Below are 21238 nucleotides of genomic sequence, written 5' to 3' on the forward strand. Positions count from 1 at the left end.
TCACAGTACAGATACATTCAGCTAGTGAATACAAATTATTTAATAACCTGTCACCAAATTCTTTAAGCAATTCATTATCTCAGATTAAAATACTAAATGTTCATTCTATTGCGGGGTGGGTTTCCTTCAACAGAGCCTGAGAAATTTTCCAGACAACAGACAAGCTTCTTCTAGCCTTGTAAATGCGTCAAAGCATTGGCATTAAAATTCCCTGCTCCTGTTGAATTATTCATATGACTGTCAGTCAATTGACAATTCTGCCTTCACTTTGTTAGATCAACTCATTTTGATGTCACATGAAGAATTTGTGAAAAGGCAGCTATATAGTAAATCAGTGATACTGGATTCATCTATCTTTAATATACATATTTGTATATGTAATGTACATATTCCATAATTAAATGTCAGTATTTTCAAAAAATAAAAATATGTAATCTGACATGTCACTGTGTGCTTGTAATCCTAGTACAAGGATAATGAGTAATGGATCATAAGTTCAAGGCCATCCTGGGCTGCATAGGGAGATTCTGTCTCAATTATAACAGACAAGTAACACATTTGTGTGATTGACTACAATTAAAGGATATGAACTGTTCACACCCTCGCCTCTAAAGAAACTATTATTTCAGTTGTTGTAACCAGTTTTAATGTTCAGATATTGCTTAGAATGAAGAGGCAACTAGCTTGTTGGCCTTGGTTGGCCAGAATTTTAGTTGAAGAGGGATTCCCCAACCCATGGGCTTCAACTTCCCTTTACCAGATAACTGCAGCTCTTGGGTGAAGCTTTTTCATGTCATCTTGACATTAGCCCTGCCTATTTCCCATCTGCTTTAGGCTTTATGCTTCTCCACTTTGAGACTTTGCACTTACCTAATTTTCACATCAGCTTCCCTGTATATTTTTCACTGTCTGGCATGGTGATACACTGGACTTCACATCATGACTTTAAAAATCAAAGCCATCATAGCTAATGTTTTGTATTTATCCTACTTCAGAAAACAGATATCCCTTCCTTCACTCACTGAAGTCTTCCTCAACCAACTTGAACTCATTCTCTTGCCTGACTGCTTGTATGACTTTTCCAGTATGAAATTACCTTCCACCTTAAACTTTCCATGACTGGAGCTGTTTCAAGACCTCACAGACTTCTTGTCAAGTTCTTTGTTGCCAGGAGAATTCTGTTAAATGGCAAAGGATGCTGTGGCTAGAGCCTGTGCAATGTTAAAGGAAACATTAAAAAGACAGACAAGCAATCCTCCCTGGGAACCATTTAGTTGGTGACTCACGCTTAATCCTAGCTACTCAAGAGGTTGAGACCTACAAATTTCAACCTTAAAGAAAGCCGAGGCAGACAGATCCTTGAGGCTTTTATCTCCAACTTACCAGCATAAACTTTGAAACTGGAGGTGTGGCTCAAGCAGCAAAGTACCAGCATGGAAGCAAGTAGAGAGCATGAGGCACTGAGCACAATGTGTGCCTTGGTATTCGCACATACATACAAATGATAACAGGCTGTGTCTAGAATTAGACAAAAGTGTAAGTGACATGCACAACACAATCAATTCTAAAGCCCAAGTTTTCCCAGTTGTGTTTTACAGTGGTGAGATTAATGGAACCAACTAGCAGAACGAAAGAAGCTAATTGCAATCCAGGTGAGGATACACACAGAATTTATTTATTTATTTATTTATTTGGCCAGTCCTGGGGTTTGGACTCAGGGCCTGAGCACTGTCCCTGGCTTCTTTTTGCTCAAGGCTAGCACTCTGCCTCTTGAGCCACAGCGCCACTTCTGGCCGTTTTCTGTATATGTGGTGCTGGGGAATTGAACCCAGGGCCTCATGTATACGAGGCAAGCACTCTTGCCACTAGGCCATATCCCCAGCCCCAATACACACAGAATTTTAACTAACTCAGGTAGGTGATTAAAGTTGGTTTGCCATCTGTATAGATTGATTGGAAGTTTGTGTAGTTAAGAACTAGAGTTCATTTTAGGATTACAGCAGCAGAATTATTGAAATATAAACCTCAAGTTTCAACTTCTAGTGTTAAATATTAACATGTTAGAATTTTTTTTGACATTTGAAATTCAGGTAACTTTATTTATATTGAAAAACACTTATGACCCTTTTGTGATACAAAAATCACCAGGAATATTTCTAAGTAAGGCAAAATGACTTCTAGGTTAAACAAACTAGAGAAATGGAGCAAAAAATAGATATTTACAAAGCAGTATCTACATATGTACTCAGATACAAACTAGGTGACAGGTAAGACTTCAGTAGGTGCTGTGTTTAAGAAGCAATTCTTAAAGGTTGTATTTTTTTTCTTGGATTTTATGATTGCTTAAGATCCTTCTTCATCCTCAATCATGGGAGCCAAATAGGACTTCAAATGTCCCATGTCAGCAATTTTATACTCTACAACAAGAGGTAAATCAGCAGACATAATGAGTGTTACTGTAAGAGAGAGTGGAGTGGCTTTTGTAAAGAAGTTCAGATACCTCAGTGCAAAAGTTAGCTGAACTGGCTCATTCATCTCTATGGCAAAAGCTTCCTCCTTTTTATCAACAGTACTTGTTTGTGACAACTTATTATTTCCATTTCCAAGTTCTCCACTTGCAGAAAATTTCACTCCATCTTTTGCACAGGATATTACAACAGCATCTCCAATATGACTGAAGTCTCAGCATATACGTGCAAATTCACTAGAAGGCATCTTTATCACACAGCTGTACTCTTGCTATGGAATTCCAAGTTGTTCAACATCTAAACCTATTAACTTCATTTCATAGTCTGAAACTTTCTCTTGATTTGGTGCTTCAAACACTAATGTCGATGTGTGGGCATTATCTTCAGCCCTTAGTGTAATGATGTCATATTTTGGACATGCTGGTGAGGTTCACGCCCATGGCCAGGTTGCGGTCGCAATGATACATGTCGAAGCCTTCGGAGTGCAGGGTGAGCTGCACCAAGGAGACTTGTGATTAGTACATGCTCTGGAGGTTCACACCCCCGGAGCTGATGTCCCAGCAGGCCTCCTCAATGAGGTCTTTGAGCACCTCCATCATCTTCTTCAGAATGGAGCCCTGAACCAAGTGTGCCTCGAACATTGTGGATCCACAACGACAGCTACACAGATAAGGAGTGAGGTGGGCCGAGCTGGCTTAGGCTTCCCGGGACTCCAAACGAAGGTGACAGAAGCAAGAGTCAGAGAGTTGGAGAGACCAGAATTTTTATTTAGTAATTTCATTCTAGGATGACATTGATCAAGAAACATTATATTCATAAACTGAGATGTTGAATTGAAACTCCTTTGCAAAACTTTGAAAGAATTATTCTTCAATGGATTGTGCACACTTGAAAATGCCTTAAGTGGCAAGCCTTTCTCTATAACATTTGTATGTGTATGCATTTGTGTGTGTATAACATTTGTGTGTGTGAATACTGAGGTTTGAACTCAAGAACTTGGGCTCTTGACTTCACTTTTTAAAATCACAGCAAGCACTCTACCTTGGGCCACACCTTCAGTCTGAGGTTTGCTAGATTGTTAGAGATGGGATCTTTCTGCCCCAAATGTCTCTGAACCTCAATCCTCTGGCTCTAAGCCCCAGAAGTAGCTGAGTTTACAGTTGTGAGCTACTGGCACCTGGCTATGTCTATCTTCTTTCACATAGTATTGTTTAATTTTTATCAATACTGTAGCATATGTCAGTATCTTGGTCTTTTTTTATTCTAAGTATCATCCAATTTTATGGATATTTACATTTTGGTTAACTACTCACTCGGTAAAGAGCATTTTTAGGTTGTTGCTAGTTCTTGGCTACTATGATTAATGCTGTCAGAAACATGTTTACAGTTTTCATATTCCTTAGTACACTAAGGAATGAAAATGCTGGGTCATATAGTAAGAGTATGTTATTTTTAAAGAGAAATTGAAAATTGTTTTTCCAAGAGTCTGAGACATTTACATTTATACAAACACAAATATTCTAAGACCTATTTTTTTTTTCTAGAATACTGGTTTCTGTGATTTTGAATGCATGCCATAGTCTCTGAGGGTTTTTGTGGGTTTCTTTTTTCTTTTCTTTTCTTTTCGTTCTTTTCTTTCTTTCTTTCTTTTTTTCCTTTTTGAGATGAGATCTTGTTATGCAGTCCAGCTGGTCTGGGACTCCCTATGTAGCCCAGGTTTGCCTTGTACTCATGATATTCCTGCCTTAGCCTCTCTTGGGTACTGGGATTATAGGCATGCCTGGTCATGCCTGGCTCCTGGCTTAATCCCTACTTCAGAAAAGCTTTATATTGTTTCAGAATTGAGTTTTTAACCCTAGAGAAAATAGGAATGCATTTCACTGTAAATCACATGATGTTTGGCAAGCAATATTGTCAATATTTCAGTTTTAGGACATATCTCATCTGATAAGGTTTTTGAGAATAGTTATTTTACTAACTGCAGTAACTCAACACCACCATCAGCAATCACTATGCTTTGTATATGTCTCTGCTTCTCACTTCAGTGAGTTGATTTTCCGTTCTAGGACTCATCATTGAGAGTTGCACATACAGTTGTTACAGTTCCAGGAATTGCATTTGCAAGCCATTGCATTTCCAGCCATGTCTGCATTCTGCCTCTCTTTTTACTAGAACCCAAAAATCCCTCCCCCAAATCATCCTCTGTTTGACTGATACTGGATTACATTCCTATTTCTAGCCCAATATCAACCAAATGACATCATATTCATTTAGGTCAAACATATTTTATACCCAGATTTCATTAGTAGAAGCCTGTTTTAGAAATACAAGTCATAATATTTTGAACCTTATCATTTTGATTCTTTAAACAGTCTTTACAACCTACAGTGGTGCTGTAGCTTTTAGTTAGTGAGTTTCAGTTTCTTCCTCTGTAAAACAGTGGCACTGGCTCAGTGTCAGTGGCTCATGCTTGTCACCTTAGCTACTCAGAAGGTAGAAATCTGAGGATCCTGGCTTAAAGCCAGCCTGGGAAAAATAGTGAGATGCCTGTCTCCAATTAACCATCAAAAAGCAAGAAGTGGATATGTGGCTCAAGGGATAGAGTGCCAGCTTTGAGTGAAAAAGCTAAGGGCCATTGCCTAGACCTTGATTTCAAGCCCCAGAACTGGGACACACACACACACACACACACACACACACACACGACTAGACTTGTCGTATGTCAGGAGAATCCCTGAGTATACTTTCCAGTTCAGAAGACTCATTGGTGTGTCAGTTTCTCAAAATTTTCTCTTTTCATTCCTGTAAGGCTTTGAGGATACATAGTTTCATTCTCTTCTTTCTTAAAACTGCTATAAATGTTTCTCTCTTTCTTTTATATGTGTTAAGACTTTTCATTGCTGTGGCTAAATACATGTCAGAAACAGTTTAAGAGAGAAACCATTTGTTTTAGATCACCATTTCAGAGGTTTCAGTCCATGTCCAGTTGCTTTGTGTTTCTGGGAAGGTAGTCAAGCAGAATACAAATGGTAGAAGGGCATGGTGAAGGAAAGTTCATCTCAAGATGTTCCTGTGCTAACATTTTTGGGTTTGTATGCATATATATGCAAATATATTAAGTAAAGGGTGGTATATGCAGGGGAGAATTCCAGTAGTATAACTCCTTTGAACAGCTAACCTACAGTCTAACAAAATGAACAGCAGGAAACTGGAATTCCAGGTGTTAGAGAGGGGAGCTCAAGGCAAGAGGGTAGGTAAATGAAGAGGAAGGTTGGGAGAATGAAATAATTCTAGTGATATGTGAAAATGAAACTAAGAAAATTTGGGGAGCGGATGAGATTGAGAGAGATAGGAGAGATTGAAGAAAGGGCTGGCATTGATCAAGATGCATTGTACTTACACACTGAAACCCTTTTGTACAGCTATTTAAAGGTTAAAAAAATTAAAAATTCTTCTCATTTGTGTAAAGTACCCTTTTATTTTCTCCATCTGACTTTTTTTTCAAGTTGGGCTTGTATTATCTTAGATATGAATATACTTCTACTAACATAGCATTGAAATAATTGGAATAGTAGTTTTCAGGACATTGGTTTAGAGTGTGTCATTGTGGATAGCTTATCTACTATTTTAAAAGAACCAGATGCTTAAATATTCCAGTTACTAAATAGGACAGGTGTCTGGTAATACTCAGAACAGTTATTTATTTATTTATTTATTTTGGCACTGTCTTATACTTTATTTTTATTTTTGTTTTTAAATTTTTATTATCAAACTTATGCACAGAGAGGTTACAGTTTCATACGTTAGGCATTGGATACATTTCTTGTGCTGTTTGTTACCTTGTCCCTCATACCCCAATCCCTCCTCCCCCTTTCCCTTTCCCCCCATGAGGTGTTCAGTTCACTTACACCAAACAGTTTTGCAAGTATTGCTTTTGTAGTTGTTTGTCTTTTTTTTACCCTGTGTCTCTCGATTTTGGTATTCCCTTTCAATTTCCTAGTTCTAATACTAGTATACACGGTTTCCAATATATTCAGATAAGATTACAGAGATAGTGTAGGTACAACCACAGGAAGGTGATACAAGAACATCATCAATGATAGAAGCTACAGATACACATGGGACATTGAAAGTAGTTACAACTGTGATATAACAATCGTTTCCATAACATGGAGTTCATTTCACTTAGCATCATCTTATGTGTTCATAAGGGTATAGCTATTGGGCTCTTGTGATGCTCTGCTATGACTTGCCTAAACCTGTACTAATTATTCCCAATAAGGGAGACCATAGAGTCCATGTTTCTTTGGGTCTGGCTCACTTCACTTAGTATAATTTTTTCCAAGTCCTTCTATTTCCTTACAAATGGGGCAATGTCATTCTTTCTGATAGAGGCATAAAATTCCATTGTATATATGTACCACATTTTCCTGATCCATTCGTCTACGGAGGGGCATCTGGGTTGGTTCCAGATTCTAGCTGTGACAAATTGCGCTACAATGAACATTGTTGTGCTGGTGGCTTTACTGTGATTTTGTTTGTGGTCTTTTGGATAGATACCCAAAAGTGGGGCTGCTGGGTCATAGGGGAGTTCTATATTTAGCCTTCTGAGGAACCTCCATACTGCTTGCCAGAGTGGCTGAACCAGTTTGCATTCCCACCAACAATGAAGTAGGGTTCCCTTTTGGCCACATCCCCTCCAACAATTGTTATTGTTAGTTTTCTTGATATATGACATTCTTACTGGGGGGAGATGGAATCTCAATGTTGTTTTGATTTGCATTTCTTTTATGGCCAGTGATGTAGAGCACTGTTTCATATGTCTCTTGGCCATTCTCATTTCCTCATCAAAGAAGTCTCTTTGTAAGTCTTTAGCCCACTTGATGAGGGGGCTATTGGTTCTTTGCGGTTTTGTTTTGGAGGAAGGTAATTTTTTTTAGTTCTGCATATATTTTAGATATGAGGCCTTTGTCCGTTGAATGGCTGGTAAAGATCTTCTCCCAGTCTGTAGGCTTTCTGTTTATCTTGCAAGCTATGTCCTTTGCCCTGCAGAAGCTCTGCAGTTTGATGCAGTCCCATTTGTCCAACCTTTCTTTGATTTGTAGCCTTTCTGGGTCTTTGTTAAGGAAGTTCCGTCCTGCGCCAAGGAGCCCAAGTGTTTCTCCTACTCCTTCCTTTAGTGTTTTCAGGGTGTCTGTTTTGATTTCGAGGTCTTTAATCCATTTGGAATTGATTTTGGTGCAGGGTGATATATAAGGATCTAGTTTTAGTTTGTTGCATGTGTTGAGCCAGTTTTGCCAGCACCATTTGTTAAAGAGGCTATCTTTCTTCCAAACTATTGTTTTAGCTCCTTTATCAAATATTAAGTAGGTGTAGTTCTGTGGGTTCATTCCCGGGTCTTCAATTCTGTTTCATTGGTCTTCAGGCCTGTTGCGGTGCCAATACCAAGCTGTTTTTTTTTTTATTACTATAGCTTTATAATACAGCTTGAAGTTGGGTATTATAATTCCTCCAGCACTGTTCTTTCTGCTTAGGATTGTTTTTGCTATTCTAGGTCTTTTATTGTTCCATATGAATTTCTGGATTGCTTCCTCTATTTCATTAAAAAATGGTGTTGGGATATTAATGGGTATTGCATTGAATTTGTAGATAGCCTTTGGCAATATTGCCATTTTGATTATATTAATCCTCCCAATCCAGGAGCAAGGGAGCTTTTTCCATTTCCTTAGTTCTTACTTAATTTCGTTTTTCAAGCTTTTCTTTTTTTTTCTTTTTTCTTTTTTTTTTTTTTGGCCAGTCCTGAGCCTTGGACTCAGGGCCTGAGCACTGTCCCTGGCTTCTTCTGGCTCAAGGCTAGCACTCTGCCACCTGAGCCACAGTGCCCTTTCTGGCCGTTTTCCATATATGTGGTGCTGGGGAATTGAACCGAGAGCTTCATGTGTTGGAGGCAAGCACTGTTGCCACTAGGCCATATTCCCAGCCTCCGTTTCTCAAGCTTTTAAAGTTCTCATCAAAGAGGTCTTTCACTTTTTTGGTTAAGGTTATTCCTAGGTATTTTATGTTTTGGGGGCTATTGCAAAAGGAGTTGCTTTCCTGATTTCAGCCTCGGTCTTCAGGTCGTTAGCATAGAGAAAGGCCGTTGATTTTTGAGGGTTTATTTTATATCCTGCAACTTTGCCAAAGTTTTGGTCAGCTCTAGTAGCTTGGTGGTAGAGTCTATGGGGTTCTTTAGGTAAAGGATCATGGCAGAACAGTTATTTAAAAATAGCACTTGAGTCTAGAATTTATTCTGTGGCACAACCATAGGCAATCACATTAATTAATGTAAATGGATACAAGATAGCTTCTTTTGTGAATTCTAATATACCACATGGAAACTTCAATTGCTTCAAAAATTGTTTTCGGGTTTTTTTTTTTTCCCAGTCCTGGAGCTTGTACTCAGGGCCTGGGTGCTGTCCCTTAAGTTTTTTGCTTAAGGCTAACACTCTACCACATAAGCCACTGCTCCAGTTTTGGCTTTTTAAAAATCTTTTGGTGGTTATTTGGAGATAAGGGTCTCATGGGTTTTCCTGTCGGGGTTGATTTTAACCCATTGGTCCTCATACTTCAGCTTCTGGAATAGCTAGGACTATAGGTCTGAGCCACCCAGCTTGATTAATTTTGTAATTTAAGGGAATTTTATAATTTAGGGGAAAATCTTCTCATTTACAATTAAAAAGATAATGTGCTATTTTATGTCAAAGGAGGAAAATTTGGTACTGTACCTATGAACTCTTTAAATGAAATGATTTGATTGATTGGCTTAATGCCAGTTCTGATGGTGAGTGTGGAGGGGGAAAGGCAGTGGGCTGGGGTTTGGGAAGAGAAGGATGTATTTTACAAGGTTTGTCAAGAATTGACAGAGACTTAAGACCAAAGAAGGCTCATTTATTTGTTTTCTATGTTGAGTCCACTGATATCTCAACTGAGTTGCTTATATTATCTTACATGATCATCTCAAAAGACTATGTACTATTGTCCTTCTTTTACAAATTAGCAAAGAAATACAATTTTTAGTTTCCTAAGCTGATACAGTTAGTTGTCAGAAGTAAGCACTGAGGCCATTTAAATTATTTCAGAGACCTGTTTGTTTTTTCATTCATTCATGCCATTCCTCCAGTTCTGAAAAGAGTTTCTTGCTGTTGTTGTTGTTATGTTCCAAAGAAACAGTTTCAAGCTCTCAGCTTTCTCGATAATGTCTGGTGCACTAACAGTTGAGTCATGCCTCCAATCTTCCATGTTGTTGGTTAGAGAGGGAGTCTCAAAGACTTTTGTGCCAGGGATAGCTTTGAACAATGATCTTAGTCTCTGTGAACAGCTAGGATTATAAGTATAGCCACTGACACCTGGAAAGATTTGTTCTGAAGACAGTAGAACTACCAATGATGGGAATGTTGGTTAAAAATAATAATTTAGAGGTGTAGTAGATATTATTGTAATGTTGGAGAAGTGGCCATGAGTTTCTACTAAAGGGTATGGTAAAATTGTAAGGTAGAGAAAGCACAACAATTTAGAAATAGTTTTATTTGGGGGTAAAAGGCATCAAAATAGCCAAACTCAGTGGAGAGAAAGGAACTCTTAGCAGAGCTTCATTATTTTGAGGAATTGGTGGGTAGGAAGATAGAAAAAAAGTACTGTATCTGTAAAAGAGAGAAATAAAATTAGAAGTAATGAATGTAATGCAGGGGGGAATGAAGCTATTGGAGGGGAGTGATGAATGTAATGTGTAAGATCCAAGATGGCAGGTGAGTAGTTCTGGGGCTTATTATAGTTATGGTAATAAAGAAAGGTAAAGTATAAACTGGAAACAAGAACTAGTACTAGTATGCAACCTCCTAGTGTTAAGAGACAGACATAAGAGCCAGGTAAACAAAGATGTTCAGCTCCAAATTGGGATCAAAGGCATAGGAGGCTTGTGTAAAATTTTGTTTGTACTGAGGTCTGAATTCAGGCCATAGCACTTGCTGGGCAAGCACTTGAGCCTTGCCAATAGCCCTTTTTGCTTTTGGTTTTTGTTTTTTGTTTTGAATAGGGTTTTCATTTTTGTCTGGGCTGGACAAGATGGAGATTCTCCTTTTTATGTCTCCTACTAGACAAGTTTATGCCAGTATGCTAGCCTATAGGTTGAGATAGAATCTCACTAACTTTTTGTACGAGCAAGTCTTGACTTGTGATCTTTTAAAATTTTTAAAATTTTGCTTTATAAGTAGCCATAAACCATTATACCCAGCCTTATGTGGTACATTTATTACCTCAATTATAGTCAAACCAACATGCCTAAGTATAGAATGAGACTGATTTAACTGTTTCAAGAAGTATTGTGAAAGCTGGTGCCAGTGTCTCATGCTTGTAATCCTAGCTACTCAGGAGACTGAGATCTAAGGATTGCAGTTCAAAGCCAGCCCAGGCAGGAAAGCCCTCAAGAGACTCTGATCTCAATTAACCACTCAAAAACTGGAAGTGGATCTGTGGCTCAAAGTGATAGAGCACTAGTCTTGAGCAAAAGACAGCCCCTAGTCCCAGAGTTCAAGCCCCACAAATGACAAAGCTGAAGAAATATTATGGTATAATAACCATATATACTTGGTGTGGAGAGTGGTGAGAAAAGTAGTAGCAGACATAGAACCTGGGGATTTGAGTCAAGTAGTACATATATTATTTCCCATCTGTGTAACCTTGTGCAAGTCACTTGTGGGCTCTGAGCTTCAATGTTCCTCATCTATAGGGTATTCTTCACATTAAATAGTATAAGATATGTAAAAGATCTGAATGCATGATGATACTGAGTTGATTTCTATTATGCTTTAAAGATTTTTAATGAAAATCAATAAATTTGTGGGCTGGGGTTATGGCCTAGTGGCAAGAGTGCTTGCCTCTTATACATGAAGCCCTGGGTTCAATTCCCCAGCACCACATAGATAGAAAACGGCCAGAAGTGGCACTATGGCTCAAGTGGCAGAGTGCTAGCCTTGAGCAAAAAGAAGCCAGGGACAATGCTCAGGCCCTGAGTCCAAGCCCCAGAACTGGCCAAAAAAAAAAAAAAATCAATAAATTTGTGAATCAAAAGATTCAGAACTGTTTCATTAAATGGCAAAAATGTTCAATAAATATCCTATAAAATTAAGAAAAGTGAGGGAAGGGTGGGTAAGAAGGGATGGATGAGAATATTAAAAGAGATGACATTGATCAAGTTGGCCCGTATTCAAAAACTGCTTTGTTGCAAGGAAAATCATTTGTACAAGTACTTAAAGACAATAAAAATATTTTTAAATGTCAAAAAATCTGCAGGAAATCCACTTAAAGGAAAGTAATTTTGCTTCAGCATACAGTGGCAGAAGTGGTGGTCCATGGGTGGTTGGCACCATTGGTTTTGTGGTAAAGCAGCACATTTTAGCAGGGAGTGTTTAATAGAGCACTGGAAACAAAAAGAGAGGAACAGGCTTGGGTTCCTGATACCTCATTCAAGGTCACAGCCCCAAGATGGATATTATTGTAATTCCTATTTTCTACTAGTTCCCTCACCTAATAGCACCAGTGGCTGATGGCCAGGCTGTTTAGCACATGGATCTTGAGGAGACCTCTAATACCTAAACTACAACAACTATGACAACAATTCTTCCCACCTCTAATAAGCAGTGGTATTCCTAAGTTTTCCACTACAAACAAATCTCCTGTGTTCTTTCAAAATGTTATGTAACAAATACCCTCATGTAATCTATATTTTTTGTTTTCATTCAATAGTATATTCTGGAGCAATCACTTCATTAAAGCATATGTAGACATACACCATTAATAAGATTGAGAGAATTTATTTAGCCAATCCTTTCTTTTTTTTTTTTTTTTTTTTGCCAGTCCTGGGCCTCAGACTCAGGGCCTGAGCACTGCCCCTGGCTTCTTCTTGCTCAAGGCTAGCACTCTGCCACTTGAGCCACAGCGCCACTTCTGGCCGTTTTCTGTATATGTGGAGCTGGGGAATCGAACCCAGGGCCTCATGTATACAAGGCAAGCACTCTTGCCACTAGGCCATATCCCCAGCCCCAAGCCAATCCTTTCTTGATAGACGTTTAGGTTAAATCCACTGTTGTTTACTGCCAGTCACTTCGCAATGTGAAATCACACTGCAACTTTACAAACATTAAATACTTACTGAGAATCATTAGATTAAATAAACATGCTCCTTGCTATTAAAGAATTCAAAACTTTATAATTGTAGTTGCTCAGCACTTCATTGTCCATACAGTAAACCTGATAGTCTCTTGCATCAATATCCTTCTTATCTAGGAATTCTGTCATTTAAAAGTTGTCACTTAAAAAAACTCAAATTTTAATTCTTTCTATTTTTTGTGAAAAGTGTTAAATATTCTTTATTTGACATTTATACATAAGCTGCAATAAAATGTCTTTCAATACGTAAAAGGCAGATTTCAGAGACAGGGAATTCTAATTAAATTGGCATAGTCAAGACCAAAAATAGAGACATTGCTTCCTCATCTTCAACCATTGCTTTTAACAAGTTAATGACCACAAATTCAAACAGGTTAATTTTGCTTGATTGTCAAACAGTGAAGGGATTTCCCCTGTGTTTAAAAGGTGTTCTCATAATTAGCTGTGTAAATCTGAATATAAAACCAATCTGACAGATTTGGGGATGGTATTCCCTAACTTGTTGAAAACTTGAACACAAGTAAGCCCAATCATATCACAGAAAGGGGAACAAATGACTATTTTTTAAGAGATCACATTCACTTAACCACAAGCCAGTTTTACTTAAATCAGGACTGTTCAAAAATATTCTGCCGGCCATTCATGATCTGAAGTCTGGTATTAGAGATCAATTGAATTATGGTATACATTAAAAAGCCATGAGACATTTGTTTTGCAATAAATAAGGCATTGGCTATTACTCATTTATAGCTTTTTTGAGGTAAGCTATCAAATCTGCCCTTTCTCCCTTTTTCTTAATGCCAGCGGAGATCATTTTTGTTCCTGGGATGTACTATTTGGGATTCTCCACTTACTCTATCAGTGGATCATCTCCTCAGGTGATGCCTTTGTTCTTGTTGGCATCTGTGTAAGTGAATCCAGCTGCTTGACCTGTCTTCCAACCAAGCAGACCATGGAGATTAGGCCCCATCTTGTGCTTGCCTCCCTTTTCAAGGGTGTGGCACTGGGCACACTTCTGAACAAAAATCATCTTGCCTTTCTCAACATCACCCATTTTAAATCCGCTCCTCCGTCGCTACTACCGCAGACAGCAGCTCGGAAGCCAGAGGTCCTGCTCTCTGTCCCAAGGACACGCTGGCTGGCACCTATGTATCACTGTCGGTGCAACAGCACTTAATTCTTTCTATTTATATAAGATACAGAATAATTTCATGGCAGTCCCTCAATACGTATACTTCCTAATACATATTTACCATTTTTAATTCTACATGTTTACAAGCTTCAGTATAATGTTTCAATACATACATACAATGTGTAGTCACCAGATCATGGTAATTACGATATTTTCATCACCTCAAACATTTTTTAATCATATCTCTTTGCTGAGTATGTTCAAAATTTTCTCAACAGCTAATTTTTAAGTACCAGTTAATTGTTATCAATTATTATACCCATACATTGGAAGTTATTTCTCCTATCCAACTGTACCCTTAGATGCCTTCACCATCTCCTTCCTCATACTTCTCTTTCTAAATCCTTCCCAAAGTCTTGTAAACAGTATTCTATTTCTAAGTCTCCTTTGTCCTTGGTATCACAGTTGTCATGCCAATGAAATTATTGTGGAGGATTTGTGCACTCTCTCTATTGTGGATCTCCAATATGAGAAAAAAAACACTGGTGCAATGATGTCATGATATGCAACTGGCAAACAAAGTGCAGATATGCCAGGACATAAAACTGTGGTTATAGACCTAATGAAGGCATGTATAATTAAGCATATCAATGAAATAATGGTAATGGCATTAATAAGAACCCAAATTTTGACAATGACTTGTTTAAATACTATAATAAAATATAATCCAATCCATTTGCACTTGCATTTTTAGATAAAGGTGCATGTGATGGTTTGGAAGCAAAACTTTATCATTTGAAGGAATGAAATAAAAATAAAATTTAGGCTCAGAATTTTAATGGTAGGAAGAAATTGATAATTTGATCAACTGGTTCTTAACATTCTATGGTTTTAAAAAATACTCTGCTGGTGAAAATGTAAACTAATATAAACACTATAGAAAACAGGATGGCGGTACCTTCATAAACTAAAGCAGAACTACCATATGATACAGTATGCCACTCTTAGAAAATATACCTGAACAAAATGAAGAGATGAAATCAGCACACATAAGATATACCTGTATTGTGTCACTATTGATAGCCAAGTTATTGATTCAGTCTAGGCAGCTAAAATGAATCAGCAAAAAAAATGGCATATATATATACATATATATTTATACAATGAGTATTATTCATCCATACAGCAGAATAAAATTGTGTCCTTTGCAGAAAATTGATGAAACTGGAAATCATTGTAAGTGATTTTATTTGATTGATTTTGATGTTTTCTCTTACATAAAGAATAGAAACAATAAAAGAATGCCAGATATTGCCAGAGTCAAGACTAGAATTTAGTTCTCTTTTGTCCTAGGCTACTTCACTACTTTACTTTCCACTTTTATAACCTAAGGATAAAAGTAAGAAGTCATAAAAAAAATTCTAAAAGATTGGGAATGATTATTTTATGTGTTATAGTTTGTGGCCGGCAAAGTGGTGAGCACAGATGGTGCTCTGTGGTGCTAGAGCCAACCAAAAGGTGATCAAAGCCTTCCCTAGAGCCCACAGCCTGAGACTAATTGCCCTCCATCAGGTTTGGGTGATTAGAGTTGAAGCCAAGCAGCCTTTTCCACTGAGATGTCCCTGGTGGCTCTGTTGCCCAGGAGGTTCTGGCATGGGCAGGGATGTTTATAATCTACAGTGACTCTGCAGCCCAAGCGCATATCCCTCATCTTCTTCCAATGGTGCCTGCAGAATGTCAACCCTATCTGCATTCAGAATGCATGCCTAAGGACATCATCAAGCTTGTTTACCTTGGCTACAAGCTCTCTCTATGCTGCAGAGTGTTCCTTGCGATGATTGGAAATCTGATGTAGACTGACACCTATATTTTGGGTGACAAGTAGCAAATCGGAGGGTGATGATAAGTGCCAATATTAAAATACAGATGGGAAGCAGAGAGTCACTTAAATAATTGAGAATAACAGAGACGAGGGTTTTGAAGGAAAGGTATAGCCCCGCCCCCCCCTTGAAATCACATAACAGAGGCCTCTGTGAAGGCCTCATAAGTGATGCAATCCCATCATTTAAATAATCACACTATATTTTATCACTGTAGTTTATAAAATTGAAGAGAAGTGCATTTCCCTGTGCCTGACCTTTCAACTCCCTACTTCCTGAGTCTTCCTAAAAGTAAATGAATGAAGTACAGTGGGAAATTTCCAGAGCAGGTAATTCTTTTGGCCAGGAAATATGTGACTGTTTTGGAAACCAAACCAGTTGTGAGGAGTCATGAAGGATGAGGGTTATATTTCAGATTCTAATTCTAGAAGGAGAAATGGAGCTAAGGTCAATTCAGAGAATGTGCTCTGTGTATCTTCTTGTCAGTGGGAAGAACCAGATATGTGGAAACTAAAAGCCATCTATCTTGAGCAGAGTATGAAGGGGCCTGGGGAATAAAGAAAAGGAAAAAAAGTATAGGAAACTCTGATAGAAAATTGAGGAAATAATAAAACTAGGAAATCCAAAGTTGCAACAAGGCAGAAGAAAATTGAAACATGAGTCAGGACAATAAATGCAGAGGAATGTGATAGGACAGAGAGGAAATAAAAATATTTCCCAAAGGCAAGTAAACAGTAAAGGTGAGCCTTAGCATGGAGGAGTACAGGGATGGAAAAAGAAGAGGTCACAATGCTAAGTACCTGTGGGGAATCCTTTGTCCTGCTGCTGTAAGCATAGGAGAGAAAATGAGGCAAAAGTATTCCATCATTTGTGTAGAACCATAGCCATCTGGTGAGACAGATAAAATGAATAATGCATTCCTGATGCAGATTCTAAAATTTTCACAGAGGAAAATACATGGTGGCAATGGAGAATTTTAGCTATTCAATCATCTGCCTTGGTGATTTAGTTGGCTAATGTGAACTAAATTCTTGCCTGGATTTATTCACAATTATATTCATGCAAAACAGTCAACTGTACAAGCCAGGGGTACTACTTGTTATCCAATGTGGATCATTCAATTGCTTCAACCCACTGGAGCAGCATGTTCTACCTGGAGAATCAAATGGCTGACCAGAGGTTGCAATGTCCTTAAAGTATGGCTTGATCTGAAAATGAGTTGGCTGGGACAATCCAAATAATCAAAAATGTTATTTTCCTAACTTAGTAAATTCTTTTTGTCACTCAGAAAGTTTCTGGATTCTGACCCCTCCTCTTTCCCTTGTAATGCAGGGGGGAAATTATCATTTTTTCCATTCAATTTTACATGAAGCATAGAGAGGACACAGGGGAAGGAAAAATGGTGGATGAGACCTGATCCTTCAAAATAGTGGGCTAGCAGGGAGATGAAGCATAGAGGCTCATGTGGCTGTCACTGGTGGACAGGTAGGCATAAGGAGGGAAATAGCAGAACATACCTTGGAGAGAGAGTTGATGTACAACTATAGATGCCTTGTGTGTTAAGGCAAGTGATTTTCACTTTCTAATCTTCCAACAGGAAGACTGAAAATGTTTGCGTGTGAAGTGTTAAATGAGAAGAGTTTTTAGAAATGGCAATCTGGTTGCCAGTGAGGACTCAAAGTGGTCACAGGACCTGGAAAACAGGGATGTTAGACAGTAGAATATGAAGTAGCATAAGCACAGAATAAGAAAGGCCAGAGCTACATGAAGAATAGTGACATTTGCATGGAAAAGAGCTGGAAAAGGGGATTCTGCAAAGGAAGAATTGGTAAAACTGGCAAAAAAGAGAAAAGGGAGAAATGAGATGGAGGTACTTTCTATGGAACAGAGATGAAGGGAATTGTCCTCAATGTTGAGTGAATAAATCCACAATATCCATTCACAGAAAAGACTCGAGTAGAGGTCCACTGGGAATAGCCCTTTCAGTCTGTGTGATTCGCTTATCACATCTAGCAGGCCATGGACCTGGTGCTTCTTGTCAGCACAACTGAACGTTCTTTGTTGTGTTTTTAGCCTGTTTCCTGCAGAGCTACTAGCTAAGCGCTGACAGTAACAAGCCAAGATTTTGATGATGTGTGCAGGGGCAATGGGAGGTGTGTCATAATTGATGTATTATGCCTGTGTGGGCTGGGAGAAGAGAGAGGTAACATGCCTTCTGTCTGCCATCTCCACATCAGATCATAATTTCATTAGCAATATACTTGTGCCCTGTCACTGTTGAATATTTCATTTATCTGTTAGAAGAAATAGCTGTGCCTACATTTGGTGACTAGTTTTCTTTTCTTCCTTCCTTTTATGTTCTTTTCCTTTAGGTTTTCGAGGCAGGGTCTGCCTACATATGCCCAGACTGGCCTCCTATTCATGATCCTCCTGGATCAATCTTTTGAATGCTGGGATTATAGGCATGTACTACCATGCCTAGCTTGGTGACTAATATGCTATGAGTTTTACTGGTGGAAAAGTAGTTAGATGTATAGTGAATCAGTTAACTACAATGTTATCCTAACTACTGTCTTTCTTTTAACTCTAGGTGTATGCAATTATTTGCCCCCCTCTGCTTCCTGTCTGACTCATCTGATGATTTTAACCTCTCCTTTTCTTTTTTGCCAGTCCTGGGCCTTGGACTCAGGGCCTGAGCACTGTCCCTGTCTTCATTTTGCTCAAGGCTAGCACTCTACTTCTTGAGCCACAGCACCACTTCTGGCCATTTTCTATATATGTGGTGCCGGGGAATCGAACCCAGGGCTTCATGTATAAGAGGCAAGCACTCTTGCCACTAGGCCATATTTCCAGCCCCATATCCTCTCCTTTTTTAAAACTGCTGCCTTGGTAGAAAAGAAATCAAGTCACACAGCAGGCTATCAGGGTCAGAGGGGGGAGAGGGGAGGGGGAGAAGTAAAGAGGGAGAGGCCTTAGGGTGGTATTGAGCTGGAGTATCCTACATGGGAACAATTTCAGCCTCCATGTGTGATGACATCATTGGCTTGAGGTACTGAACTGCGACCAGAGGGAATTTTCTCCAGCCTTGGAAGAGTCAATCTTAGCTTTTCTGCATGCCTACCCCCGTCTTTTCATACTTGTCTTTGAAGTTGGACTTCTCTGACACTTCCCTGATGATCTCCCTGTAACCTTATCCAGAGAGAATTGGCCACTCCTTTCTCTTATGGAATGGTACATGGTCTGTTGTGTAGCACATACATTTTTTAGTTTTTTGTATACATGTTTCCATTACCAAAAAGATCTACTCAAAGTCACAGAAGGCCATTTAAAAACCACTGGATATCTTGCATGTGTTACTTCATTCATTACACAAGGAAACAGGCTCACAGGAATTAAGTATTGGCCACACTCTAATATAAATACTTGGCAGAAAACAGGACTTGAAAGTAGGTCATGTTTTATAACTATACCTAGGGAAATGATTGACATCAGGTGTGGGTCAATAAATGCTCATCAAATAGTAATTACATTAATAAATTGTACATTACAGACTACAAAAACAGCCTTTTGGCTATTGGCTGCAAACAAATCCTTCCATTTAGTCTCACAACTGCAAGTATGAACAGATGTTAATTCAAAACAGATTAAATACCTAGGGTAAAAGGATATATCCTCAAATGAAATTACCAGGAATAATGCAGTGACCATATAACTTCAGCTGCCCAGCCTGGCTTTCCCACAACATAATGGTTACTTAAAGATGCAATTTAAAATGTTAATATACTGCAGCCTTAGAAACATGAATGTGGAACCTTCCTTCTCTGTGTGGGCAGGCTTTGCCAAGCACTGTCTTCATATGGTATATATTTCTTTTGCCTAAAATGCTAAAATCTGTAGAATCAGCTACTCCTCTTTCCTGTATTCTCAGGGTGCCCACTTTCAATTAATCTTTATTGATGATCAGTTCTTGGTACTATCTTCCATTTTCCCAAAGGAGTTCTTTGTTATGATCTGAATGAATAAAGACGTTTTCCAGTTAGACTGGTTTTAGATCTAGCGATTTTTATCTGCTGAAATTATTCATAAATGGCAGTCGGGTGTCAGCACTGTTTTTGGCTTTCTTTTTCTGCTGTGAAGTGGGTTTTTTCCACCACTAGATCTTTGGAATTTCTATCGATCCAGGGGTGGCGGTCGAGGGTGGCCTAGAACTTTTAGGATGCTGGGGTGGGGATACTGAACTCTGGGATCCATGAGCATACCCTGTTTCCATGAGCTACCACACCACACATGTGTTGGACCCTGGTGGAAAGAATTGTTGGGTTGAAGTGGAAATTGCAGGGACCAGCGCGCTCACTTTGAAGCTTTCCATTTCCTCTTCCTGCGCCTCTGGGTGCGGCTCACAACAGTCCCTGAAAGCAGAGGCCTGTATAGCTCCCTACTTTGCTTTCCTCTTCTTTTACCCTCTTTTCCTTACCATTCCCTTCCCTTCCCTTCCTCTCTTCTCTGCCTTCTTCCCTTCTTTCCTTTCCCTTTCCTTTTCCTTTTTTGCCATTTTGCTACCCCCATTCTTAACTTTAAAAGCCAAGTGATGATGTTTGTCTTTTCAGACCATTAGTTTTATCTTGCTTAAATTTTTTGTTTAAATCTAAGTTATTAGGAACTCTACTAATAGAATCTTAAAATATTTTTCAAAGTGTACATCCATGTGGGAGATGAAGGTTTAGGAAGACACAGTACAATGTGTGATGGTACTGTGGGGGTGGGGTTAAGAGATTTGGGTTCAGGTTCTAGCTCTACTCTTAATTAAATGGCTACTTGAGACAAGTCATCTGAATATCCAGCGTCAGTAGAACAGAGAAGCTGAAAGCTAAACACACAACCACTAAAACAACTCTCACATTAAAAAAAAAAAAAGATGACAGGATTTTTATCTCTGTAGCTTAAATATATTTCCTTTATCTTCCTCTGGCCTCTTTCTTTCTCTCCCTTTCTCCTTCCCTCCCTCCCTCTTTTTGCTCTTTCCCTTTCTGTTTTCCTTCCCCTTTTTTCTCCTCCCTCCCTCCCTTCCTTCCTTCCTTCCTTCCTTTCACCCTCCCTCCCTCCCTCCCTCCCTCCCTCCCTCCCTCCCTCCCTCCCTCTTTCTCTCTCTCTCTGTTTCTTTCTTCTCTCTCCTTTGTTTTGTGCTGGTACTGATGCTTGAACTCAGGTTTTTGTTCTCTTGCTTGGCTTTTTCACTCAAGGCTATCAGTTAAGCTACACCTTCTCTTTGGGCCTTTTGCAGGTTAATTGGAGATAAAAATCCCATGAGTTTTACTTTCAGGGCTGGCTTTGAACTGTGATCCTCAGATTGGAGCTTTCTGAATAGATAGGATTACAGTTGTGAACCACCAATGCTCAGCTTTTTCTTGTTCTCCAGAAGATGAGTGAAGGGAATTTGAAAGCAATACAAAGTATGAACAAAACATTTTTATGCGATATGTTCTATCACAGTCTCTATTGATTTGTGGTTGTATACTTTGCAAATCACATTCTTCAAGATTATCTGCCATATGTAA

The 21238-nt window shown here is 38.8% G+C and overlaps 1 pseudogene; it reads right to left on the reverse strand.

Moving 5' to 3' along the window:
• Positions 1 to 2311: 2311 nt before the first annotated feature.
• Positions 2312 to 3109, reverse strand: LOC125359989 (annotated as a pseudogene).
• Between the last annotated feature and the right edge of the window lie 18129 nt (positions 3110 to 21238).

Source organism: Perognathus longimembris, chromosome 11 (assembly GCF_023159225.1).
Source record: "Perognathus longimembris pacificus isolate PPM17 chromosome 11, ASM2315922v1, whole genome shotgun sequence".
NCBI classification, from domain to species: Eukaryota; Metazoa; Chordata; class Mammalia; order Rodentia; family Heteromyidae; genus Perognathus; species Perognathus longimembris.